Source organism: Trachemys scripta, chromosome 6 (assembly GCF_013100865.1).
Source record: "Trachemys scripta elegans isolate TJP31775 chromosome 6, CAS_Tse_1.0, whole genome shotgun sequence".
NCBI lineage: Eukaryota > Metazoa > Chordata > Testudines > Emydidae > Trachemys > Trachemys scripta.
In genome coordinates this window covers 68,238,830-68,264,434 of record NC_048303.1, presented here as the reverse complement: position 1 = coordinate 68,264,434, position 25,605 = coordinate 68,238,830, and the positions used below count along the sequence as shown (strand labels likewise).

Here is a 25,605-nt window from a genome sequence, read left to right as displayed (position 1 = left end):
GCGGGCCGGGGGTGGTCGGCCGGGCCCGGGGCCGGCACCCCAGGGCCCGAGCCGACCCAGGCTGGAGCCACCGGGGGGGCCAGCCTGGGCCACGCCTCCTCCCCCCACACCCTCCCTTACCTGCTTCAGGCTTCCCACGAATTAAATGTTCGCGGGAAGCAGGGGAGGGGGCGGAGACTTTGGGGAGGGGGCGGGGCTGGGGGCGGGGCCCCGTGGAGTGTCCTCCTTTCGGAGGCACAAAATATGGTAACCCTAATCTAATCTATCTATCTATATACAGAATAAGCAGCTATTAAATATTGTCTCCTCATTGAACTACTTACCATATACCATTCAAATCCTGCTCTGAAGATGGAATTTATTAATTTCCTTGATGTTTTCCTATGATGCACATCACTGTAGTATCTGTGTGCTTCTCAAACATGAAATTTATTTCACAGTGCTCCTGTAAGGTGAGGTGGTATTATTATTCCCATTTTACATGTGGAGAACTGACCTACAGAGAGATTATGGTCAAAAATATGTACTAACTTTGAGTATCCAAGTTGAGACACTCCAGGTTTGACTTTTTCAGAGAACTTAGCATTATACCTGCATGTAATATGTTCAAAGCACAGCTCCCATTGACTTCAGCTGGAAGTGCTCAGCCCCAAGCTGTCAAGTTGGACACCCAGAAAAAGAACACACAAGTTACTGAAACCAAACATCACATAAAAATGCTGTGGCAGAGGCAGGAATAGAATTCAGTTCTCCAGGACAGCATTCAATTGCATTAACCATTAGACCGGGGCAGGCAAACTTTTTGGCCTGAGGGCCGCATCGGGTTTCAGAAATTTTATGGAGGGCTGGTTAGGGGAGGCTGTGCCTCCCCAAACAGGCAGGTGTGGCCTGGCCCCCGACCCCTGCTGATGGCCCCCCGGGACTCCTGCCCCATCCAACCATCCCCATTCCCTGACGGCCCCCCAGACCACTGCCCCATCCACCCCCACCCCCGCTCCCTGTCCCCTGACCGCCCCCGGAACCCCCACCCCTGACTGCACCCCGCCACCCCATCCAACCCCCCTCTCCTTCCTGACTGCCCCCCCGGACCTCTGCCCCATCCAACCACCCCTTCTTCCTGACCGCCCCCAGAACCCCTGACCCCATTCAACCACCTGTTCCCCACCCTCTGACCACCCCAACCCCTATCCACACCCCTGGCCCCTGACCACCCCCCAAACTCCCCTGCCCTCTATCCAACCCCCACCCCCCACTCCCTGCCCCCTTACCATGCTGCCTGGAGCACCGGTGGTTGGCGGCGTGGCTACACCATAACAGGCAGCCGCGCCGTCCAGTTGGAGCCAGCCACGCACCGCACAGCACAGACCACCGGTTCAGGCCAGGCTCTGCAGCTGCGCTGCCCCAGAAGATCACAGCCCCACCGCCCAGAGCATTGCGCCGGTGGCGCAGTGAGCTGAGGCTGCGGGGGGGAGGGGCGAGGGCCAGGGAGAACGTGGGCCGTAGTTTGCCCACCTCTGCATTAGACTCTTCTTTCTCTTCCTGCAGTCCCCTGCTGCATTTGCTACTAGAGCAGAGTGAATAATTAATCTGATTTTTCAGTTCAAAGGGCCAAACTGAAAAAATCAGTTTCAGCCAAACCCATTTTTTTTTCTGGATTTTCAGTTTCTCAGAAAAGGAATAAATTTCAAGTAGAATTAAACTTTCATTGGACCTTAAATGAAATTTTTTCATTTTTTGGGGGGGTCATTTTGGAGTGTTTTTCAACCTTTGTTTTTTAAAAAAATTGCTAAATTTTTAAACAAAATACTATTCGGAAATGAAAAGTTAAAATGTTTTTTCCATTGAAACTGTTTGCCAAATTCAACCAGAGTTTGCAAATAGTTTAGGTTCCCTGAAAAAAAATGTTTTTACAATTTCTCACATTTTATTTGCCAACTTTTACTACACACTCCTTACAACCAAGAGGCAGGGGTACTACAAACAATATCCTCCACAACAAAACCCGGATTGATTCCCCGGCATTGACCATCCTGTGTGCTGAGGAAAAAAAGTATGTGATCACATAATTAAAGACTGTATCATAATATATATGCATGAGGGGGCTGAATCAAAGTTGCACAGGCAATCTTAATTCTGGCATTTTCTAACACTTGAGTCCTTGGTTTTGCAACCTTAACATTCTTTTAATGAGGGACATTGTTTCCCATTTGATATCGGAAGGACAATGGTAGAAGAGGAGAAAACAAACCACATATGACAGATGTTAGTCATGTTACTAATGCGCTACTGGAAGCCACTCAGGATATGTCTACAAGCGAATCGCCCAGCCCAGGTAGATTGATTGGGGTTGCAGGGATCATGCTACACTCTAAAAATAGCTGTGTAGGCAGCACTTTAAAGTTGTGTCTGAGGCTGGAAATTGGGCTTCAAAGCCCACTCTCCTTCTTAGGCTTCAGAGTCCGAGCCACAACTTCAAAGAGCTGTCTACACAGCTGTTTTTAGGGTGCTAGTGCAAGCCCGAGTCTGTCAGCCCCGGGCTGGGAGGCGTGCTGTCAGAGTCTGTGTAGACATACCTCAGATACTGTGGTGATGATGTGCCTATAAGGAATAGAACACAACACTCCTTGCCCTCTTCTACTGCACACAAAATGGAGTCACTAAGATCATGCTTTTTGCTCATCATTTTGCTCACGTCTGCTCACCTTTTTCAGTCCTCTGCTGGCTCCCACTTTTCCACCACAAAGTTTGAGTTTCTTGTTCCAGCAATGTTCAAGGCTCTGTATAACTGTGACTAACTTCTTCTCTATCCTTTCCTCTTGTTAAATCTTACCCATCTCCAGCCTTTCCCCTCTGCCAATGGTGCCAATTTATTTGTCCACATGCCACAAATAACTCCATATTTTTTCCTCCCCCGCCTTCTAAATACAAAACTCTTCTTGAGCCACAAAGCCTTTCTACCTTCTAATTTCAAAGCATCTGACGATCTCTTGTTTCTGTGACATATGCACTACACCAACTGATCAAGTTTTCTACTTATTTATTTTGCTTATTTTGAATGAATTGGATCAAATGCTGAAAGGAAGGGTATATGGACACAAACTGATACTGGGAACTCATGTGCTGGGAAAACAAAGAGTAGAATTATGATAAGAGGAAAACTGAGTGTGTTAATTCAGAGACTGTCTTCCTCTACAATCCAAATAGTAAATACCTTTTTGGGTGATAATTGCACTTATCATATGGCTGAAGTCCTTTGATTTTGTTACTAGTCATATGCTCAACATGTGTTGGGGTAAAAAAAAAAAATCTTAAATATATCCATTTCATTTTTATTAATAAGGTTTAGCACCTCTACACAGTGATACCTCTTCAAACTACTGTACAAATACATTCATATTTGTAACTGAACACAACACTGTTTTTGTAAAACCTTACAGCCCCAACATCTATGTGGGGTGGGGGGGCAACTGACAGGGGCAGGGAAGGATAGGACAACATATGGCAACTTTATGCCATACCTGCATATGTCTCAGCCTGTTGTGGTCCCTTTACAACTCCTATACACTACAGTAGTAGTAGTGTGTTTGTGGCAAGAAAACCAGTGTCCTCTGCATTATGGCCTAATTCCTCTGACAAAGCTCAAAAAATATCAGTGGTCAGAAAGTCAAATCCAAGCCTCTGTAGCTCATCTCCTACAAAAAGTACAGTGCCATACATGCCACACTAATAAAAGGGCTCCTTTTCCTGCAGCACTGAATGTTGCATAGCTGTACCTAAAACTAAAATAGACCATTTTGTCAGTGGCTTGGTCGCATGATAAAAGAATACAACAAATCAATTAATCTTTCTTAGTACTGAAAATAGATTTGAATGGGAGTTTTGTTTTGAGTAGGAGCTGAAGATTGGACTTATAACTAGCAAAATTATGTATGGTAGGCCCTGGTAATGTTATCCACTGTTCCACATAATGTGCTACTCATTAAATGGAAGAATGGAGAAGGCCAGCTTAATGTGAATAAATTACACAATAAAATGCACTACAATCTTATTTTGCATTAAACAGAGTGACCGGATTTTCAAGTGGAGGCACCTGTCAAAGGGGATGTTTTTGCTGGAAGTCAAGGACGTTTAGAGTGAGTGGTCAGGAAAAGGATGCCCATTTCTTCCCCTTTGTAAAGCTGTCCACCTCCACCTCAGGGTAAGGACACATGCAGACGTGGCAGGCTGACTGAGTGGATAAGGTGGCAACATGCGATGATGTTGGGGAACAGGGTCCTTGAAGCATACATGTCCGTTGTATGCTTGGTCGATTTTTCATTCAATACCCCCCTCCCTCTGGCCTTTTTTCCAAAGGTTTCAGTTTTTGAACATTAAAAACTAAGGGTTTTTTGGGAATGGTCTCCCTCCTTTCTTTTTCCTACTCTTCTCCCCCCCCCCCTTTGGGGGGGGGGGGAGGGGGGGGGGGGGAGGCAGTTTCAGCCCTCATAGTGGAAATCAATACTATGGACAGAAAAGGGAGATCTGATTCCAAAAGAAAGACATAAGAATTGAAATTGTATTGGAAAATGATGATCTTATGCAAGAGAAACACTTCTGCCTTAGAAATGCTAAGTTAATGAAAGTTGAAACCTACTTAACCTGACTTTCTTTTGAATTCTCTCTCTTACATCTAACAGTACGTGCATTAATAATCTGCAAGGAAACTATCATGCCTGCCATCTTACCTTGAAAGTGTCGAGGGAAAAAAGCAAAAGCTGAACTTCGCCAACATTTATTGGACTATTTACATTCCAGAGATGTAGGCCATTGTCTAGCACTCCACTGGGTTTATTTTATTTCATCATGTGGTTAAGCCAATGACAAAATTATCCATTTTAGTTTTAGTTACAACTTCTCAGCATTAAGTGTGGCTGAAAAGAGAGCCCTTTTCTTTGAGTATCCCATACCATACAGAGCACACTGCTAGTCACTTGCGAGGAGCTACAGAGGCTTACACTTGGCTTTTTGTATTACATAGGAGGGTGAGAAATTACAAAGAAAGAAGAGGACTAGATATTCCGTATTGATAGATGGTCCCTTCCCTTGAGTCAACAGTTGTAAGCAATAATATATCTTTTTTCCTCCCACTATTTGCATAAAATTCTTTCAGTGGGTATTTTGCCAAGCTGCTCTTTTTGTTGAACACAGGAGTCTCTTCCTTGGTAAGTACAGTGCTCTTTGTATAAAGAAACTCTGCTTAAAAAAACCTAATCCTTACATATTTTGTGGCCAATATTTTCAGTCACTAGTGCTTTTGGTTGCCCAACTTGAGACATTTTAAAGAGGCCCGAGTTTCAGAAAGCGCTGAACACCACACTCAAATATCAGGCACATCAAAGATATATCAGGTTGGACACTCACACTGATTGTTAATGACTCAAGAGAACCTTGAGCTCATGTCATGCTGTATTTGTTGCTAGGTCAAATAATATTGTAAGCATTTCTCTCTCCCTTTTTAAAAATCCATTCAGAGCTGTGTATATGAGCTCACCAAGTATTCTTCTCATTTCTAAAGAATAAAAGCCTAATTCCTTCACCTCTAAGGACCAGATCCATTACCTGTTGAAAGTAAATGGAAAGATCCCCATTTATTTCAATGGATGTTCTGTCAGGCTCCCTAAGTGTATATATAACAAAATTTACACTATCTTCTTTAGAACAGTTTTTACACACACCCCACAGTGTATCTTTTGTGGAAAGTGATATGCCTTAAGGGTACATTTACAACTAATTAAGGTCCACATTTTGCCATCTGCTCTAGGTATATGCAAAAGGAGTAGCAGATACAAGAAGTCTCCCCACCGCATGTCATGCCCTTGCCCACCAGCCAGGTACAATCACAGTCACCTGTGCTCCCCTGCATTTCAGTTTTTTGATATGGCCAGATTCCTCCAATAGCTGTGAATAACTAACTCAGAATCTGCTTACATTTCCCCTCTGATTGCCTTCTAATAGGCAAGAACAGACAAGGGTGCTCAAATGAACTGCTAATATTTTATTTATGATTCATCAGCAAAAGCTTTAGGGACGAGTAAAAAAATATTCTCATTGATTCAAGTGAGAAGAAAAACAGAAACCAGGATTTGTCTTCAATTAGATAGCACCCCCCACAGTTAAACAGTAAATTATATGGATTAGATTGTGTGTTCATCCTTATAACTGCATTTAGTGGATGCAACACTTCCTAAATAAGTTGTACTACTATTAAGATAATAGTTATAAATTTAGTAGTTAACATAGTAGTCAGAGTTGAGAGAGAAAAACTTGTTTCCTTGATTTTAGTAATTACACTAATTCAACAATCAAGAAAAGTGATTTCAGTGATGTTGCACTTTTTTTTAAATTAATAGGAATCCCAGTACTCAAAGAATTAATTTAGTGTGTGGACATGCTCTAAAAAAGACTGAATTTGCTGCTTGCCCATTAGACTGATAGTAGGTATCCAAATAATCATTTAGCAAGCTTAAGACCACTTTTTAAATTTTACCTCCTACATGCCAGTGCAGCATGGTATGAGACCATTAGTAGTTAGAATGATTAACAGGAAATTGTAACCCACTAAGCTATGCTGTGTTACAGTTTCAGAGACTCATTAAAATAAAATGAACATTCTGTAGTTTATAGTATTTCACTACAACATCGATAATGTTTCAAAATCACTTCCATTACAAATATATGCTACTGGGCTGGCAAATATATGGTCTGAATTATTAGCATTATATACAACCAGACAGTCGATGGGATTTTGGCTAAGTGCCTAAATCCCTTTTGAATGTGAGATGTAGGCTCCTAAATCAATTAGGCATTGCAACACTGAGGGTACATCTACACTACAGGGGGGAGTCGATTTAAGATACGCAAATTCAGCTACGTGAATAGCGTAGCTGAATTCGACGTATCGCAGCCGACTTACCCCGCTGTGAGGACGGCGGCAAAATCGACTTCTGCGGCTTTCTGTCGGTGGTGCTTACTCCCACCTCCGCTGGTGGAGTAAGAGCGCCGATTTGGGGATCGATTGTCACGTCCCGACGGGACGCGATAAATCGATCCCTGAGAGGTCGATTTCTACCCGCCGATTCAGGCGGGTAGTGTAGACCTAGCCTGAGTGCATCAATGCCTTTAAAAATCTGGGCCTAAGTGATTTAGAAAGCTAAATCTCATTTTAAAAAGTATATGCAATTGTCAAATTAGAGACTCAGATTTCAGGGAAAAGTTCTTTTCTCAGCTCTGAGAGATGTCAACTCTAAAGCTCTCTTCTCTCTACTTTCTCCGAACTCACCTTTATATCAGTTACCTGAGAGGAGAATTTTGCACTTGGAATGAAGTTCTTGTCCATCAAGAAAGACCCTTGTAAAAGGGATTTGTATTGAGTCCACAGTAAGAGAGAAAGGGATGACATGGTGTCCACACTTCAAGAAGGATGTGTAAATACTGGAGAGAGTTCAAAGAAGGGCCACAAGAATGATCCAGAGGCTTGAAAACAAACCTTACAATGTAAGATTTAAAGAGCTCGATCTATTCTGTTTATCCAAGAGTAGGCAGACGTGACCTGGTCACATGTACAGGTATTTACATATGGAAAAAATATCTAAGAGTGCAGGGATGGAGGGTTTTGATCTTGTGACAAAGGCATAACAGGACCCAGTGGCTGGAATCTGAGGCTGATAAATTCACCCTGGAAATAAGATGCAGTTTCCTAGGGTCATTAAGCATTGGAATAGCTCACCAACAGAGGTGGTGGACTCAACAGTACTTGGGGTCTTTAAAATGAGATTAGATCTCTTTCTAAAATCTATGCTCTAATTCATCTTCTGGGAGAAATTTAAGCCATACAATAGTACTTTATATATGTTTGAATGGGGAGTTGAATCTTGACCATATGACCTAGATGCTGTGTGTAGCAGAGATTGTGTGTAGCATCCGTAATGTTCCCATAAAACCATCTTACAGTGCAAGAAAGAACCCAAATATGTATTCAGAACAATGTCAGTTTTGCTTCTCTTGTGCTCTCTCATGCTTCATGACTTAATAAGTATGCAAGCTTCCCTCTGTTCTAGGCTTCTCTGAGAGGCAAATGGTGGTCCCAGCACAGAGCCTGAGTAACTACAGCCTGTGATATGGAGCTCCTGCACGAGGAAGAATCCTCACACTGTAGCTTCATTTACTATTCACATAGAAAGACTCTTCTTGACTCTGCATTCTTGAGCTCCCAATAGCTTTGTAAAGCTGAAATATTTGACCTCTTATGTGGTGTTTTAAATTCATCATAGTTTGGTATTTTCTCCCCGCTGCCCTATTACATGCATCATTTGGACAGGTCAGTTATCTTTCTGTACCTGGGGCCAATTGCTGCCCCAGGCTCCTGTGGAGAGGCTCCCAGTGCAGCAGAATTTCTCTGGTTTTGCTGCTTGGAGGGAACGTTTTTGGGGGAACTGTGAAGGTGGAGCACACACAGTATGTGGCATAAAGTCCCTGCATGCTGGAGGAGGAGCAACCCTCTGCTATACAGATTGTGTCATGCCTCCCTTCTCCACCCCAGGAAATAGACATGTTAGATTTATTGGGGAGCTACTGCAGCCTCAGGAATTCACTCCACAGAGTGAGGGGAAGATTGCGTCACTTTCACCCCCTCTCCAACCACTTGTATCTCTCCAGCATTTAGCTAGCTGGTTAAGGGTAGGTACTGGGAGAAGGATTTGTGTAAACTCATTCCCATATATAACCTCAGCCTCAAAGAATGAGTACAATCATGAGCTAGCCTCTGTTACCTCTGAAATCACAATCAACTTCAGAGGGAGGTTATGGCAGCGATCCCAAGACTGCAGCATAGACCAGTGCAAGGGACAATAGAGACTGCCGTACAACTCAGGAAAATAAACATATGCCAACATTTACCTTCAGAAGGGCTGGCTTGGAAGGCTTTCAAAAGCACATCCCCAGAAGATGTCAGACACTATATATACTTGAACTTTCAGAACAGACAAGCTAACCATATAAGATAGTCATGAATGTTTTACCTGGATCCCTTTGGTGAAGAAACCACAGGTCTTGACTAAATGCTTATGAGAGAGATTGGAAAGGAACAGCATAACTGTGGGAGGAAGCTGGTTGAAACAAACCTGTGCCAGTAAAGCAAGAAAGCATGGGCCCCCCATTTGCAAGCTGAACCGGATGGATAACAACCAAAGCACAATCACCACAATCTTGCCAACCCAGGTTTCATACCAACTCATCCTAAATGGGAAACCAGCCCACAAAACAAAAATGAAACAAGTGAAGTGGAACTTTGCCTGCTCCTCAGAGATAGCAAAGTCCACAATGAGCAGCTCAGCATTGAGGAGCTGACAATAGTCATGAAAACACTCAAATGTGGAAAGGCAGCTGGACTTAATGCTATATCTAATGAGCTACTGAGGTTAGGGTTACCATTCGTCCGGATTCCCCTGGACATGTCCGGCTTTTTTCAAAAATAGCGTCCGGGGGGAATTTGTCAATGTCCGGACTTCCCCCGCCCCCCATGCAGAGCGTGCGGGGCTTACAGGGCAGCCGGCTGGATGATGCCACTCGCACGGGCTCCGGCAGCCAAAGCCCCTCCTCTCCCTCCCCCCGCCCTGCATTCACGGATCGCCGGCCGTCGCCTCGGCCTCCGGCAGTCTGGAGCTCCGACCCTGCTCCCCTCCCCCGCTGTCGAGCGCGCTGCTCTGCAGCACAGTAAGGGGACCGGGGGTCAGAGAAGCAGCAGGGAGGTTCGGGGGGGGGGTAGTCAAGAGACAGGGAGCAGGGGGAAGGTTGGATGGGTCAGGAGTTCGGGGGGGCTGTCTGGGGGTTGGGGGTGTAAGGTTTTGGGCAGAGTACAGGTGGGGGGGGTCTCAGGAGGGGGCAGTTAGGGGACAAGGCACAGGAAGGCTCTCTTAATGGCTCTCCATGCGTCTCTGGACCCTCTCAGCTGTCGGGCTTGGACGGAAACATTGCCTGAGGGTAGTGAGAGAATGGGTTATCGGTGAGGTGGGGGTGGGCGTGAGCCTGGTCAATAGGGGCAACCCCTACCGAGATCTGAGCCTTTTCTCACACGCCCGTTAGAGCTCGACATTATGCTGTTTGGGACCCCTCTTTGAGGAAAGCCTCTGGATTGCAAGTCCAACCGCTACCTCTTCGTGGTGAGAGCCGGTAACTGGCTCGGATAGTCAGGCAGATTGCGGAGGACGAACCCACATCCCACATTCAGTGGGGTGTGGGACGGGGTTGGGCAGCCCCATATGGTGCCACATGGATGCCCCCCTGGTAAGGGTAGCCTCCCCCAGGTACGGGTTGACTCCCCCTGGTAAGGGTTAGATTCCCCCTGGAAAGGGTTAGTTTCCCCCTGGAAAGGGTAAATCTTTTAGCTATGGAAAAAAGTAATTTATATTTTTATACCGGATTGGCGCTGGACCGGGTTAATAACGCCCCCGCTGTTGGCTTTGATGCCCCGGCTGACAGTGTTAAATATATTAGGGGTGTGATCAGGGTCGCTGGACCAATGGATAAAATGGTGTGGACTATAATGAAGTCTCATGAGAATGAGAGTGAGAATCAAGTCCTCCCAGTGGAGCATGGAGAGGAGGTAGAGGAGAATGTTTGTGATGATCATGGTGAGGAGATTTTATCTATCTTACCGATGGTTTTTACAAGGGACACTTAATGATTTAACTATGGACAGTTTTAATCCAGATTTTAAGTATTTAAGTACATTTGATGATCCATATGTTAGGGAATCGGGATATCTTAATGCTCATTTAGTTAATGGGTCTAGTTTATTAAATAGTTTTAGACCAAGTACTGATTTTAATAGGGATCGTAATAAGGATCTTAATAGTACTGGTAGTAATATAAATATATTATAAAGTAGTTCGTGGAAGGATGGGGTTTTTTATTTAGAGTATCCCGTTGATAGTTTTAATTGTCCAATATGTCCCCAGATATTACCAACATTTGGTAAATGGGCCAAACACATTAATGTGGTTCATAAAAATAAAGCCATACGAGTTGTATGTAGTAAATGTGGAAAATCTTCTCAATATCATAATATAGCTTGCCACTACCCCAAGTGCATACCCAGGAAGGCGGATACCCCAATGAAGAGCCATACGTGCTCGGTCTGTGGGCTTGGTTTTCATACTAGATCTGGATTGAGCCAACACTGTAGACATAGACACCCTGCTGTGAGGAATGAGCAAAGAAAAGAAGATATGGCTGCTAAAAGTAAGATCAAAGAGGGATCGACTAGATCTCATATATGGACCAAAGATGAGGTTGCGCAGCTTATACAGTTGGAAAGGAAATATATTGGGAAAAGGAATATAAATAAATGTATTGAGCGCGAGATGAGGACCAAAACGAATAAACAAATATCAGATAAAAGACGAGAATTAGCAAAGAAGAAGTTAGTGGTAACAGGAGATAGGGAGGAAGTGACTGAGGTAGAGGACATTAGAGTAAATATATTAGAAACTCCGCCCCCAAGAGAGAGGATTTTCCCACTAAAAGGACATCCAGAAGTGGATTTAGTGGAGAAAATATGTAAACGGGGAAAACAAAGTAGGGAGGGAAGAGAAATAATAAATAGTTTAGGGGAAATTGAAGGATTATTAAAGGAGGATTTAACAAAAGCTCTCGGATGGGCAATGTTGGAAAAATTATGTTATTCATTAGTAGAGGGAAAGGCCCCTAGAAATGAAAGTCAAATAGAGTTGAGGAATAAAGGAAAAGGGAAGATGAGAAAGGAGGGGAGAAGGAAGCAATTTAATGCAATTAGGAGATATGCTACAAAGAAAGCTAAGTATAAATTCTATCAACAATTATTTGATAAGGATAGAAGAAGATTGACTCGCATTATAATGGGAGAGCCAGATAAGGCTAAGTGTGCTATCCCTATGAAAGAAATTGAGGAATACTATGTAAATATTTTGGGAACAATTGGACATGGTAATATGATAGGGTGGCCATCATCCACAGAGAATGCGGATAATGATATATTAATGAGTCCGATCTCTGTGGATGAGATTAGAATAGCTTTAAGAGAAATAAGAAAAGATAGTGCTCCTGGCCCAGATTAAGTTAAAGTGAGCAATTTGTGGGATATTTTTAATTTAGACTCCTTAATACTTACAAAAATTTTTAATATATGGTTTCTAAATAGACAGGTACCTGATGAATTTAAGAAAAATAGAACGATTTTAATACCAAAGACACAAGATGAGGAGGAAATGAAGAAGTTAACATCTTGGAGACCATTGACAATTGGGTCAGTTTGGATTAGAATCTATACCAAAATATTAGCAAAAAGACTGGTGGAAACAGTTAAGATATGTAGTAGACAAAAAGGGTTTATATCCGCCCCTGGGTGTGAGGAAAATATTGCTATATTAGATAATTTGATTAAAGGGGCTAAACGAAATGGGAATGAAATTGCAATAGTGTTCGTAGATCTGGCTAAAGCATTTGATTCTGTGGGACACGGACATATAATAGCCGGGTTGAGAAGATTTGGTATAGATGAACATTTTATAGATATTATTAGGGACCTTTATGATAATTGCACAACTAGGGTATGGGTGGGTGATGAAGCTACTGAGTCTATTTTAATTAGGAGGGGGGTCAAGCAGGGTGACCCGTTGTCCCCAATTTTGTTTAATATTGCTATGGATCCCCTTTTAACTAGATTAGAAGTAGAAGGAAGTGGTTTTTATGTTAAGGGTAATAGTGTCACGTCATTGGCTTTTGCCGATGATGTGGCAATTTTAAGTAGCTCATATAAAGGAATGATCAAAAATTTGGGTATCTTAGAGGAGTTTTGTAAAAATACTAATCTCTCTGTTAATGTGAAGAAAACAAAAGGCTTTCATATTTTAACTAAACATAAAACCTATGTAGTTAATCCTAAGGATAATTGGCAGATAGGGTCAGAGGAGATTGAATATGTTCAACCAGGGGATTTTGAAAAATATTTAGGGGCTAGAATAGATCCCTGGATAGGTGTAGGGGGACCGGTACTTAAAGAAAAATTGAAAGATTGGAGTGAGAATTTAATTAAGGCCCCATTAAAACCGTCCCTAAAAATATTAATTTTACAGACATATATCTTACCGAAGCTATTTTATAATCTTCTTTTAATAGAACCCCCTTTTAATCTTTTAGACGATCTTGATGTGTTAGTTAGAAAAATAGTTAAAGAGATTTTACATTTACCTCAGTGTACCACAGATGGGATATTTTATTCTAGAGGTAGGGATGGTGGTTTAGCTCTCACTAAGTTTAGTGTGCAAATCCCAAATATGTTAATTCGTAAATGGAGGAGACATATTGTCTCGAGAGATGATTGGATGGACCTATCTTATCTATATGCAGGAGAAAATCTTGTGGATAAAATATTGTCATTTAGTGCAGTAACATCTCATCCCAAGAAATGGAGGGAAGAGGAATTTTTAAGATGGTCGGAACTGAGATGTCAGGGAATAGGGATAAAATATTTTAAAAATGATTTAATTAGTAATTCGACTTTTAGAAATTCTAGTAAAGTTAAATCGTCAGCGTATATCGCAGCATTGCAGCTTAGGGCAAATATTTATCCTACTATGGAGACATTAGCAAGAGGAAGAGGAGGTGTGAATGCTCTTTGTAGATGGTGCGGTAAAGTGCGGGAGACTGTTCCCCATATCTCAGGACAATGTTATAAGACTAAGAATGCTAGGATAAAAAGGCATAATAGAGTAGTGTCTGCAGTTGTAGATAAGGTTGGTAAATTAGGGTGGAAGGCAATGATAGAGCCCCATTTGAGAAATAGTAAGGGTGAGTTAAGAAAGCCGGATATTATATTTATAAAAGGAGATACAGCAGTGGTGGTTGATGTTACAGTGCGATGGGAGGATAATGCCGGAAGTTTGGAACAAGCCCACAGTGAGAAGGTGGCTTATTATCTTGAGTTAGAGGAAGAAATTAAAAACTTAACGGGAGGTAAAAATATTCACTTCTTTGGTTTTGTGCTTGGGGCGCGTGGCAAGTGGAGTGAAGGTAATAATGATTTGTTACAATTATTGGGAATGGACAGAAGTAAAAATTTTAAGGAGAGTATATGTAGACTTGTTTTATATTCCACTATTGGTATGATGGCTATATTCAGTGACAGGTAAAGATCCCGGAGTTTCCATTCCGTGTATCTTGCCAAAACTAAATTTTAGCTATTTTGGTTTCCATGCTCTAAATTTTCAAATTTTTAATATTGTTTTGAACATTAACATATTTAGTGTTATTTAATATCTGTCCTTCAATAGAATGGTTTTAACTATATAATAAATACTTATTAATGGATGAAATTCCAATTTAAATTATTAATTTTTTTTTTTTTTTAAACTACTGGATGTGGATGCGGACTGGCCGCGTATAGTAACCAGGAAAGGGCAGGTAGTCACGCCTGTACATAAATAGGGGGTGGGGTTCTGGAGGGCAGCTAGGAGCAGGGGTCCCAGGAGGGGGCAGTCAGGGGACAAGGAGCGAGGGGGTGTTTGGGCGTTCGGGGGGGGGGGGGGGGTGGGGGGGGGGGGGGGGGGGGAGGGGTCGGGGGGGTCGCGGTGACGGGGGGGGGGGGGGGGGGTGGGGGGGTGGGGGGTTTTGGGGGGGGCTGTCAGGGGGTGGGGAGTGGTTGGATGGGGCGTGGGAGTCCCAGGGGTCTGTCTGGGGGTGGAGGTGTGGATAAGGGTTGGGGCAGTCAAGGGACTGGAAGGGCGTAGAGTCCTAGGGGGCCAGTTAGGATGTGGGGAAGGTCTCAGGAGGGGGCAGTCAGGGGACAAGGAGCAGGGAGGCTTAGGTAGGGGGTGGAGTCCTGGGGGGCAATTAGGGGCAGGGGTCCCAGGAGGGGGCAGTCAGGGGACAAGGCGTGGGGTGGGAGGGTTGGGGGTTCTGAGGGGGCAGGAAGTGGGAGGGAGTGGAAGGGGCAGGGCTAGGGCAGGACAGGGGCGGGGCTCCTCCCATCCTCTTTTTTGATTGTTGAAATATGGTAACCCTAACTGAGGTGAGAGAACAGAAGTGGCTGCTTGATTCAATTCTTGCATGGAGACAATGCAGATACTCAGGCTGTGGAGACAAGCCAAACTGGTTGCATTACTTAGAGCACAAAGACCCTAACTCTGCAAATAGTTGCCACCCAGTATCACCACTCTGTTTAATGGATAAGCTATATAAACGGATGCTAATGTGTAGAATATTGCAAATACTAGAAGGGCAACTGACTGATCAACTGGTTTCTGCCCAGCATGTTCATATTGTGTCCAAGTTGCAAACCTAACTCAGTACATAGAAGATGGCTTCAAAATCTGCAAAATTACAGGGAATGCAACGTGTTTGTTGATCTGTCAGCTACTTATGATGCTGTGAAGCCATCATGCTCTTCTACTGAAATTGGCAAGAATGTTGAGAAATAGCAATATGGTCCAGGTCATCTCCTCCCTGCTTGAAAATGACCTTTTCTTTGTCAAGATGAGTGGTCAGAAAAGTCAGTGGCATACACAACAGAATGGATTGCCCCCAGGTTCACTGCAGTTACCCTGGCTGTTTAACACCTACACAGATTACAAACAAGAATTCATCAACATGTGAAGATTCATTTATTTAGATTATCTTTTCATCACCATCCACTCAGAAAGATTCAAGGACATCAAGCTAATTTTAACTGGCTCACTGTACTTGGAAAATACTATTTTACTTGGTCCCTGAGTGTCAATCCTCATAAGACATAAATGTTCACTTTTCACCTGAAACACCACCATCAGACCAAGCATAAACTCCTGATATCAGGGGATCTTTGAGCACTATGAACTTCCAGTGTTCTTTATGGTTACATTAGACATCTAAAGAGCACATAAAGAAGCTGAAAAAAAGCAAGTGAATTCCACGAATTGTGTGCTCCAGAAACTAACCAACACAAAATGGTTGGGGAGCTGACCCCCAAACACTGAGCAACTGGTGTCATCTTGTGTTACTGAACTGCAGAGTACTGTGCCCCAGTCTGGTCCTGCTCAAGTCAGACACAAAATTGATCCTGAAATAAATCCTGTAGATACTGAATTCATCACAGGGACTTTGAAACTCTCTCAACACTGTCACTATACTGCCTCACAGGGAATGCAACACCATCAGCGAGGTTAGATGCCTGCAGTAAAAAGGAGAGACAAACAGATGCATGATCCGAGATGTTCACTTTATGGACACACTCACCACACAAAATCTGAAGTCCAGAAAGAGTTTTGCCTCTGAAAATGCCTTACCCCAAAATACCACAGTGGAAGGCTATAGAGTAACAAAATGGCAGGAAATGCCAATCTTGGAAAACTTGCCCTCTCTCCCTCCCTCTCCCCCTCCCCCAGCACTGATCTCAAACAAAAACACAAGTATACTCTACATTGAATAAGAGCTGGAATTACAGGGATGAAAATGTGACCAAGTGGAAGTTGATAAATGACCCCAAATGTGAATATGGAGAGCCTAGGCAAACACTTAACACTGCCTGATGCAGTGCTGCCTGTGAACATCCTGTGCTCTCAAGGAATTATTTGAAAAGCGACAACTCCAGGTCTTGGCTATGGTTTTGGAGGGACAAGCAATGATGATGATGACGACTACCTCAGCTTTATTAGCCATCATATGAAAACACTAGCAAGAACTTTACAGGTCAAATCTTGCCTGCCTTACTCATTCATGTGGTCACCTTGAAAGCCAAATCCTGAAAAGGGCAGAGCACCTGCAACTACAGTTAGTTAAGTAAATGAAAATGGTGAGTGCTCATTATCTATCTCTCAGGATTTAATTTACTGACTTCATGTAATCCAAGCTGTTGTCCCCACATTTAGTAAGTAAATGTATAAAGTGTGTCCTGTAACTATAATTATTTGCCTCTTCCTTAACTCTTTCCTTTTGTTTGACAAGCAGTAAGAGAAATGGAACCATTTGCTCCTCTGTTGCTTTGGACTTCTTTTCTAAAAATGGAAGTGAAATGAGAAGGGAAATTAATTTGATAAGACAGAGAACAAAGGTTCTCAACCAGACTGTGTGGACTTGACCAATGGCCAGCCTCCTTCCTTTCATTATAATCAGGCTGTATCTGATCAGAGGCAAAAAGTTGCTACCTTGCAACCTAATTTGTTTTCTTAGAACAGTTTTCACAAGTATTATACGTAGCTTAAGGTCATACAAGCTTTTCAAAATGTTCGTGTTGTGTTAGGTGCATTTTATGCAATTAAATAGTCTTTTATAGGCCAAGCCCCCTATCCTTAGTGATATTAGACTTACTATGTGGCAGTGAACCTGGCTTTATGTAGCAAGGTATCCCAATTCTCCCCATTTAGTTTATCCATGATCCACTGCCCAACTTTGCTGCCCGCTAGCTTCATCCTCGGCCATTTAAAGTGCATAAAGAAAAGGGGGGAGGGATCTAAGAGTCACTGTATAATCTGTATGCTGGTAAAGAAATAAAGTATAGGAGCTAAAGTATTAGCAATACAATATGTAGTGTCTCAGTGCTGCGCCATATTAACGGTGCTGCTAGAGAGTTGTCACTAATTTTTATATTCTCCAGCCATTAAAGATATTCTATGCAATTTCTCAACAGCTACTAACATTGCTTTGCCATCCAATATTTTAATATCTATGTGGAAACTAAGATGGATCCTTTTGTAAAGGACTTTGTTACACTTTAGACAGTCAATTTGCATGTCACATTAGTGCACCTATTCACACTGAATCCCATACCCCAAATTTGCTCATTTAGAGACTCTTACTGACAAATTTAAGGCTCCAATCCTACTCATATAGAAGTGAATTGGAATTTTGCCATTGATTTGAATAGAAGCAGTACTGGGTCCTTTATGCCTTATATTCATCTTTTCAGTTGGTCACTGTTCTATTCCATTTAAACTTACTGTTTCACAGCCTTCAATTGTACTAGTCAGTGAGCAAGGACAGAAAAGACAGGATGCTGTCTGCTTCGCTGCTTGAGTTTGGATTTTAATCTGGATTTTTGCTCTCTCTCTCAAGCAACTTGGCTAGCGTGAGGTGGCATAACACTGCTTTTAAATTATCATTAACACACTGGCCCCTATCTACACTCCCTCGTTTAATCAACATACATACAATGCATCAGATTGGTGTAATGAAGTATTTTAGAGAAATGAAAACAAGACAGCCCCCTCTTGTGTGATGCTAATGGCTTTTGGACTTTAGAGGTATTTTGACATGTGAAGCTTGCTTCTGTCTATTACACTCTTTATTTTCTAAAGAGATTGAAACCTGCAGGAGTTGCCCCAAGCACCTTTGTCATTCATGCAATTGTGATTTGAGCAGACCACCATAATGCTTTGTTTGCAGGCCTTTATTTATCTTCTGTGAGATTAATTCACTTCATACAAAATTAAGCAGAAGGTATTCTCATCTAACAAGTTCCCAAAGCATATAAACCTCTGTTTTAAGAATCTTGCATCAACTGACAACTCTTTTAGAAACTGATTTAAGAATTTGGGACAGATTCTATTCTCTGTTACACCAGAGGGATTCCAATGAATTTCCTCTGGAAAGTCAACAGTGTAACAGAGTAGAATTTGGCACTTTGCTTTAAATACACAAGCCAGTGCACAGCCTCAGACCCTTGTACCTCACCTGATTATTATTAATCCCTGGAATAGTCTTCCAAGGGACATAGTGGAAGCCACATTGCTTGAAACTAGATAGCTATATTTTCCATTGCTATTTTCAGTCTCAATTGTACCTCTAAGCCAAAGCCCACAGTAGGGAGCATTTCAGAGTTACACCATCCCAGAAGAAGTCAACAAGCTCAGGTGCTCAGAAACTCTGAATTCAGCTACTTACATTTAGGCACCAGTGGCTGAAAATGTTGGTATGTGTAATTCAACTACAGACAGATGGAAACAGTGTCAGGGTTTAGCCCTTAGTGTAATGAACTAGTCCTAGAGTCACAAATGGGATTTAGGCACTTAAGTCCAAACTTTATATTCTCAAAACCTTGGTTAAGCTGCCACCTACTCCTGTAGGCACCTACATTTCCACTGGAGAGGTCCCCAAGATGCCTACATTTCTGCTGGTGGGCATGTGTACAGTCACCTCAGACCTGACACCACCAAGCAGCCTGATGCCAAACTCACATCTAAGCCCCAGAGGGACTGTCCCCTACTTATCTTGTCTGCAGGGCCTGAGGCAGTGGAGGTGCTCTGAGGCAACTGCTGAGCAGGTCTGCCAGCCAGAGAAGGAGATGGTTTCTCCCTTGTACCCAATAGCCCAGAGCTAGAGCACTCACCTCAGATGTGGGAGACCTATGTCCAAATCCCTCTGATCACAACGGTCCCTTCTGTCCTTGGAATCTGACTCCCCTCTTGCCCCGAGGTGGAACAAGGATTTGACCCAGGTCTCCCATCTCCCAGGTGAATGCTCCAACTACTGGGCTACAGGGTATTCTGGGATTTCTTTCAGGAGAGGGTTCACAGCTGTGAATCCTGAATAGAGGGAAGCTTCTCCCTCCAGGTTGGACTTAGGCACTTAGCACCCTTTATGGAGTAGGATTTAGGCCACAGCTCCCTTCTTGGCATTTTCGGTGGACTAGCTTAGGCAGCTCCCCACTCAGCGTGTTGGATTCTGTGAATCCAGTTTTATGCACCTAACCCTCCCCAAGCATTGTATAGGAACCGTCGGTGCCTAACTCAGGCTTGTGAATTCAACTTGGTGGCAGGGTATCTAAAAGTTTGGTTCTGCAGTGGTCAGCCTAAATTTCCCTTGTTAATCTGGCCCCAAGACCTGTAATTAGTCCACTAGAACTTGTTCCTCTTGCTATTGAGCTGCCCCTCATAATGACCAAAGTTCATGCTGGCAGCTCAGCGGAGGAATGGACTCAGATGCAGATGAATGGCTACTAATGAGTCTGTAGCATCCCTGGTGTTATTAGTGGTAGTGAGGATTGAACTTCCCCAACAAATGTGAACTGATCTGCCATCTTCCCAAAAATCATTTGGGTAGCTGTGAAAGGATCATGAATAACTTGAGAGCTTTAAGAAAAGATAATGACAAGCTTTTGAGCCTTGCATTCTGTTAACATGAAAAGGACTAGAAAATTACTACTTTCTTTTAAAAAGATAGCGGAGATTCAGCTACATTTCTAGCTCCCCCAAATTTAGGTTCTGAGGACTGCAAACACAGGCTACAGAGATTTCTCTCCGAGCTATGTCCATCCAGTGGCAGGTGTGGTTATATTTGCTATGATGTATGTGCCGAATGATTTATATAAATCTCTCTGCATGCAAAATGTGCGAGGCTTTAAAATATTACTAATGCTTTGAGATCTGCAGATGAGTACCATGATAAGCACACATCACTTCAAATATATGTATAAACATTGTTTTCATTTTAAACTACAGATTTTCAGGTATAAATTAAAAACAGGTGTATTTGTGTGAATGTTCACCCTCATAGCCACAGGAACTTTCATACAAGCACTCAGCTCTATAGTCAGAGGGACAAGTGCTCACAAATTGTTTTATCCATCAATCTATTTTAGTCACGATCAAAAGCTCTTCTCTTGAAAAGATCAAGATTATGAAGAACTGTGGACAAATGCATCAATTATTCTTGATGGATCAATTCAAAAGTAAAACACAGTGGAGACAAAAGGAGGCCCACACATTTAAATGATCCTGGAGTACAAGATTATTACTAACAGTGGTTGATTGTTTTCTATGTTGCTTAAAGCAAGAAGAAATAAAAATCTACTACTCAGATGAGTATCGCAAAAGGTGTGAATTGTCACTTATTCCCACAGAGAAAGGAGCAGGTTATACTCCCTGTTGAATGGTGAAAGAAAACTAGACTGGTGTACATTTGGCTATGAAGTAAATCAACTTTCAGTAATGCTATATCCAAACCAGCAATTTTCACACCACATGAGGAATGTCAACGCAGCCCAGGGCAGTAAGCTTCCCAGCCCACATTGACAGACTTGGGCTAGCTGTGGAGACTGAGCTTTGAAGTTGCAGTTCGGGCTGGAGCTCAGACTCTGAAGCCTTCCTTGCCTCCCTTAGGCCTGAGCCACAACTTCAAAGTACCGGCTACACAGCTATTCCGGGAGTTCAAGTCTGTCGACCCAGGCTGGGAGGCTTGCTGCCACAGGCGGTGTAGGCAGACTCCTTGGAGAGCCAGTCTTTTTGCCCCAGGGGTTAAGGTTTACAGAAATGTTGAAATAATATTGTTATACAATTTTTATTTATAATTTTTATTAATATATAAATAAGGAAAGTATTAAGCAATGTTAACCATAGACATTGCTGCCAGCTCCACCTAAAATACATATGAAATATGAGATGTGGGGCAGACAAGCAAGTTCCCCCAATTTGGGAATAGAAAATACACTTTTCCAAAAAGACAGGTACATAGAAAACATGATCCTAGATGGCTCCTACCTGAATTCATTATATGATCATTTTGATTTTTAAGGATGAACGGTCTCTGAATAACTAGCAAAACCACAGATTTTGTTTGTAATAAGACAGTAACTTTTTGTTCTGTTTTTTCCTTGAGCAAATATTTATTGCATATCATGGGAAAAAATCCATCTCTTTGCGGCCTTGACCCTGCAGGCTGGTTTATGAAGTGCAGAGAGCCAAAGAGCTAGCACTGGTCACACAGTATTTGCTGTGCACAGGTCTCAGCAATGTGAGCAATCCTCTACCCACCTCTGCTGAGCATGTTTCATGAGAAAAAACAGCACGCATGATGAGTGAGAGAAATACGGTTTAAGGGCTTAAATGCAAACCAGTGAATTCAAATGAGGACTTCAGCCGCCATTTTTAGCACTTCACTTTACTCTCACCACCCTCCAGCAGTTGAATTATACTGCTGAGAATCTGGTTCCCAGTCTCTCAGCCAGCTGTATGATGTCTCCTGGCATATTCTAGGCATAAGGTGCATACTGGCTCACCAGCCTGGAGCTCCAACGCCCCTCAGCATGCTTCATCTAATGGCTCATAGGGTTGCTTTCTCACAGACTTCAACTCTACAGATGCAAGTTCAAGGCCCATACCTTCTGAATTACTTTGTGCTTCTCTTCCATTATCTGAGAGACTTGCTTCTGGAGTACAGGATCTTGTTCCAAGCACAGATCTGTTTCGTTTGTTGGTGTTTAGAACTTCTTTTAAGAATTCTAGTAATTAGAAATGCACTATTGTGATCTTTTCTTCAGCAGTTCTGCCTTGTGGGGACACAAATAAACCTTCCTCATCTACAGGGCTGGCTCTGGCTTTTTTGCCTCCCCAGGCAAAAAAGCCTCCCGCCGCCCCCCGGAGGGGAGCGCGCTGAGCCCGGCCGGGGCCCCGCTCTCCCCAACCAGCCGGAGCACCAGGAGGAGGGCGGCAAGCCTGGCCGGAGTCCCGCTCTCCCCGGGTGAGCACCGCCCCCGTCCAGGTGCCACCCCAAGCACATGCTTGGAGGGCTGGTGCCTGGAGCTGGCCCTGCTCATCTAGGCATGTGAAAAGCAGAGTTTTCCCTTCATCACTCAGAGAATGTACCATCGCATGAATGGTACAAGATGCAGGGGTTATAGATATAGCCTCACCACTGAGCATGCTCTGAAATCAGCCAGTTCCCATGCACTGTATGCTGATGGAAATAACCCCTTCAGTCAAATATATCTAAGGGATTAAAGAGATTTTTCTTCTTGTGTCTCTAATTTAGAATAATAACAGGCTAGATTGGATAACATCTTTAGAGACCAAAATCCTGTGTTTATCCTTCTGCTCTCTGTACTGCTGAAGAGGGAGTCAACCCAACTCAGCTGCTGTGAGACAGACCTTTTAAAATCAGGCCTATTCCACTGTGGCCCAGGAGGAAAGCTTAGCTGAGCCATCACTTGGTGGGGAGGCTGAATAAAACCACTTCAGCATCCAGTCTATGCCACCCATTAAATCACCACAACGTTATGCCCAGCACAGCTATCCTGCATAGCAAATCAGCTAATTGACATGAACCATGTAATCCAAGTATTAGTCCCGAGCATCAACTGCTGTGAAGAGTGCCCAGCCTACTTTGCAGAAAAGATCCACGACTCTCTTGGTTGAGGAAAGCCAGAGAAGAACAACTGTGCCTACTGCTACTGAAAATTGTCAATGCCTCCTTCAGAGAAGCAAGTCTGCCAACCTGCCTGATCCTCAAGAAACCAATATTAGACACAAAGCTAGCCAGCTATGCCTCATTTTAACCCCTGTTTCTAGATTAAATAATTTAAAAAGTAGTCATAACTAAGCTCCAACAGGAAATACCTTTTAAATCAGGCTTCAGATGGCCTTGGCAAGACCAAAATGATGCTGGTCAAGAGGGAAATTGCTTCAAAAACTGGGACATTATTCTCCCACTCCATTGAAGATATACTTCCCATTTCCCACCACATCTTCATTTAGCAAAGGGGTGGGAAACCTAAGGATCACTAAGCCTAGAACATCAGGTAACATCAGTGGTGCAAACCACCACCAACTGCCCCTGTTTTAAATGAGAACGTGGCCACACTGATCCACCCATCTATTGTCTCCATACAGGATCACTGCAATTCAGGACTTATCTAGGTGCTTTTTTAAATTCAGTTTGCTTAATTTAAAATCCCTCTCTAAACACCCATGTAGACATAATTTAAATATATTTAGCTCAATTTTAGCAGGTCAAGTAAGAGCCTATATAGGACCCTTTGATGGCTTCCAGTTTGTTTCCATTGCTCAATCTTCAAGCCCATCCATGGGTCAAGATGCTGTTATGTTTAGAACTGGGTGAATAATAGATATTTTAGTTTATTGGCAAATTGAAAAACATTGAGTTAAACAAAACACTTCATTTAACCAAAAACAAGTTTTTGTTATGTTTCAGTTTCAGACTGTGGTGACTAAAGCTGGGCAATTTTTTTCCCAGCAAATATTACATTTGGGTAAAATTTGGCCAATAGTTTCAGCAAATGAAAACATTTTGGAAATGTTGAAATGGTTCATTTTGAAAAAAAATCTAAGTGAGCTGTTTCAAATGGCAATTCAGTTTGGCCCAAATAAAGTTTTTTTGGCTTGTCATTTCTCCAAAGGGCAGGGAGGGGGGGGGGAAGTAATTTTGGTTCAAAATAACCACTCCCCTCTCCCCCCCAATTCAGCCACTAAACCAAAAAGAAAAAACAAAAGAGAAAACCAATTAGTCACCCAACATTGGCATGCCACTGCCCTCCTTATAACTTTAAACCCATGGGTTAGGGCACACACCTGGGATGTGGGTGACTGAGGTTCAGTTCTCCTCTCTCCCCCCTCGTTCTGGAGGAGTACTTGAACTTCAGTCAAGAACATTGCAAGAGAGCTCCCTGAGCTATGGGATCTTCTGTTGTGGGTCTCAGTCTCTCCTGTTGAATCTGTTCCCCTTTGGATACATAATAGTAACCAGAGCAGGGACTTGAGTATCCCTTATTTTAGGTGAGTGTCCTAACCACCAGGCTATACAGTCATTTTCACTCTTTCCCTGGCCCAATGACTGTTTGTTTTCTCCACAAATGACTGTTGCCCCTATAAACCAGAAAAGGGGGAAAGAAAAATTATTATACATGTATATCTTAAGTATAGCTTAGCCAACATCACTTTGCAGATTTAGTTTACCAAGGAATTGCTATGATGTTAGGTGATTTTAAAGTTCCTAAATAGCTAGTGTGGTAAGGCACCTTCTTGGTCTCACCAGCCTCAGCTGGTTTTAGTCTTAGAAAGATGGGCTTAGGGTAAAACAGTCCCTCTTCACTGCAAAGGAGCAGTCCATACCTTCTATCGGCCACTCTTTTAGGCTTGGTTTTCGCCCTTATGGGAAAGACTGTCATCTCACCTACTAGCAGCTTGACTTCCCCCCTCTCACCCCAACAGGGGAGGGTTTAAAAAAGTCTCAGGCAGCCTTTAGTTGGAATCAGCTGATCCTAATTGATCTCTGGTAACCCCTTCTCAGCTGAACCTGATTGACCTGTAGTTGACAGGAAGGAGGGCCTTTTACCCTTCTGGGACTGTTTTCTGCTCTGCCCTTGCAGCTGTCTGTCCTGAGTTTATCAAAACAATAGGTAGCAAATTGGAAGTCCACTTATTTATTACAAAATCAAAATCAAACTCTGACCATGTACTGGTCTTCACACAATTTTGCTGTGCTACAAATGTATTGTTGCAGAGAAGTCTGTAGTAATGAGAAGATATATCATGACTCCTTGGTTATAAGTTAAACTTAATTTTTAACTTTTCACTGTGTTCAACCCAAGATTCATAAGCAAAGTAGTTACCATCTGTATAATATATTAATCTAGCATGCCACCAACCCTTTCTGCATGCTTAAAATTTGCCAAAAGACCAACAGCAGATTAAAAACTCAAGAACTATATAAATAGTGTACATATTTTCTGCTTGAATACTTGAAAATCAGAATTTAAATCTTCCCTGATCCTTTCCTTCCTCCCTCCCCCCCCCATATCCCCTGCCCCTGCTCCCCCCACCCTCAGGT

At 42.9% G+C, this 25,605-nt stretch overlaps 1 long non-coding RNA gene across 1 annotated transcript in view; it reads right to left on the bottom strand.

The window, feature by feature from the left end:
• LOC117879290 overlaps positions 1–1,432 on the bottom strand; it is a 4,705-nt gene extending 3,273 nt beyond the window's left edge. Inside the window, exons 1-3 of the long non-coding RNA XR_004646222.1 lie at positions 1,269–1,432; positions 532–654; positions 324–445 (exon numbers count right to left, since the gene is read on the bottom strand). This is a non-coding gene — a long non-coding RNA (uncharacterized LOC117879290). The remainder of the gene's footprint in view (positions 1–323; positions 446–531; positions 655–1,268) is intronic.
• Positions 1,433–25,605: the final 24,173 nt, after the last annotated feature.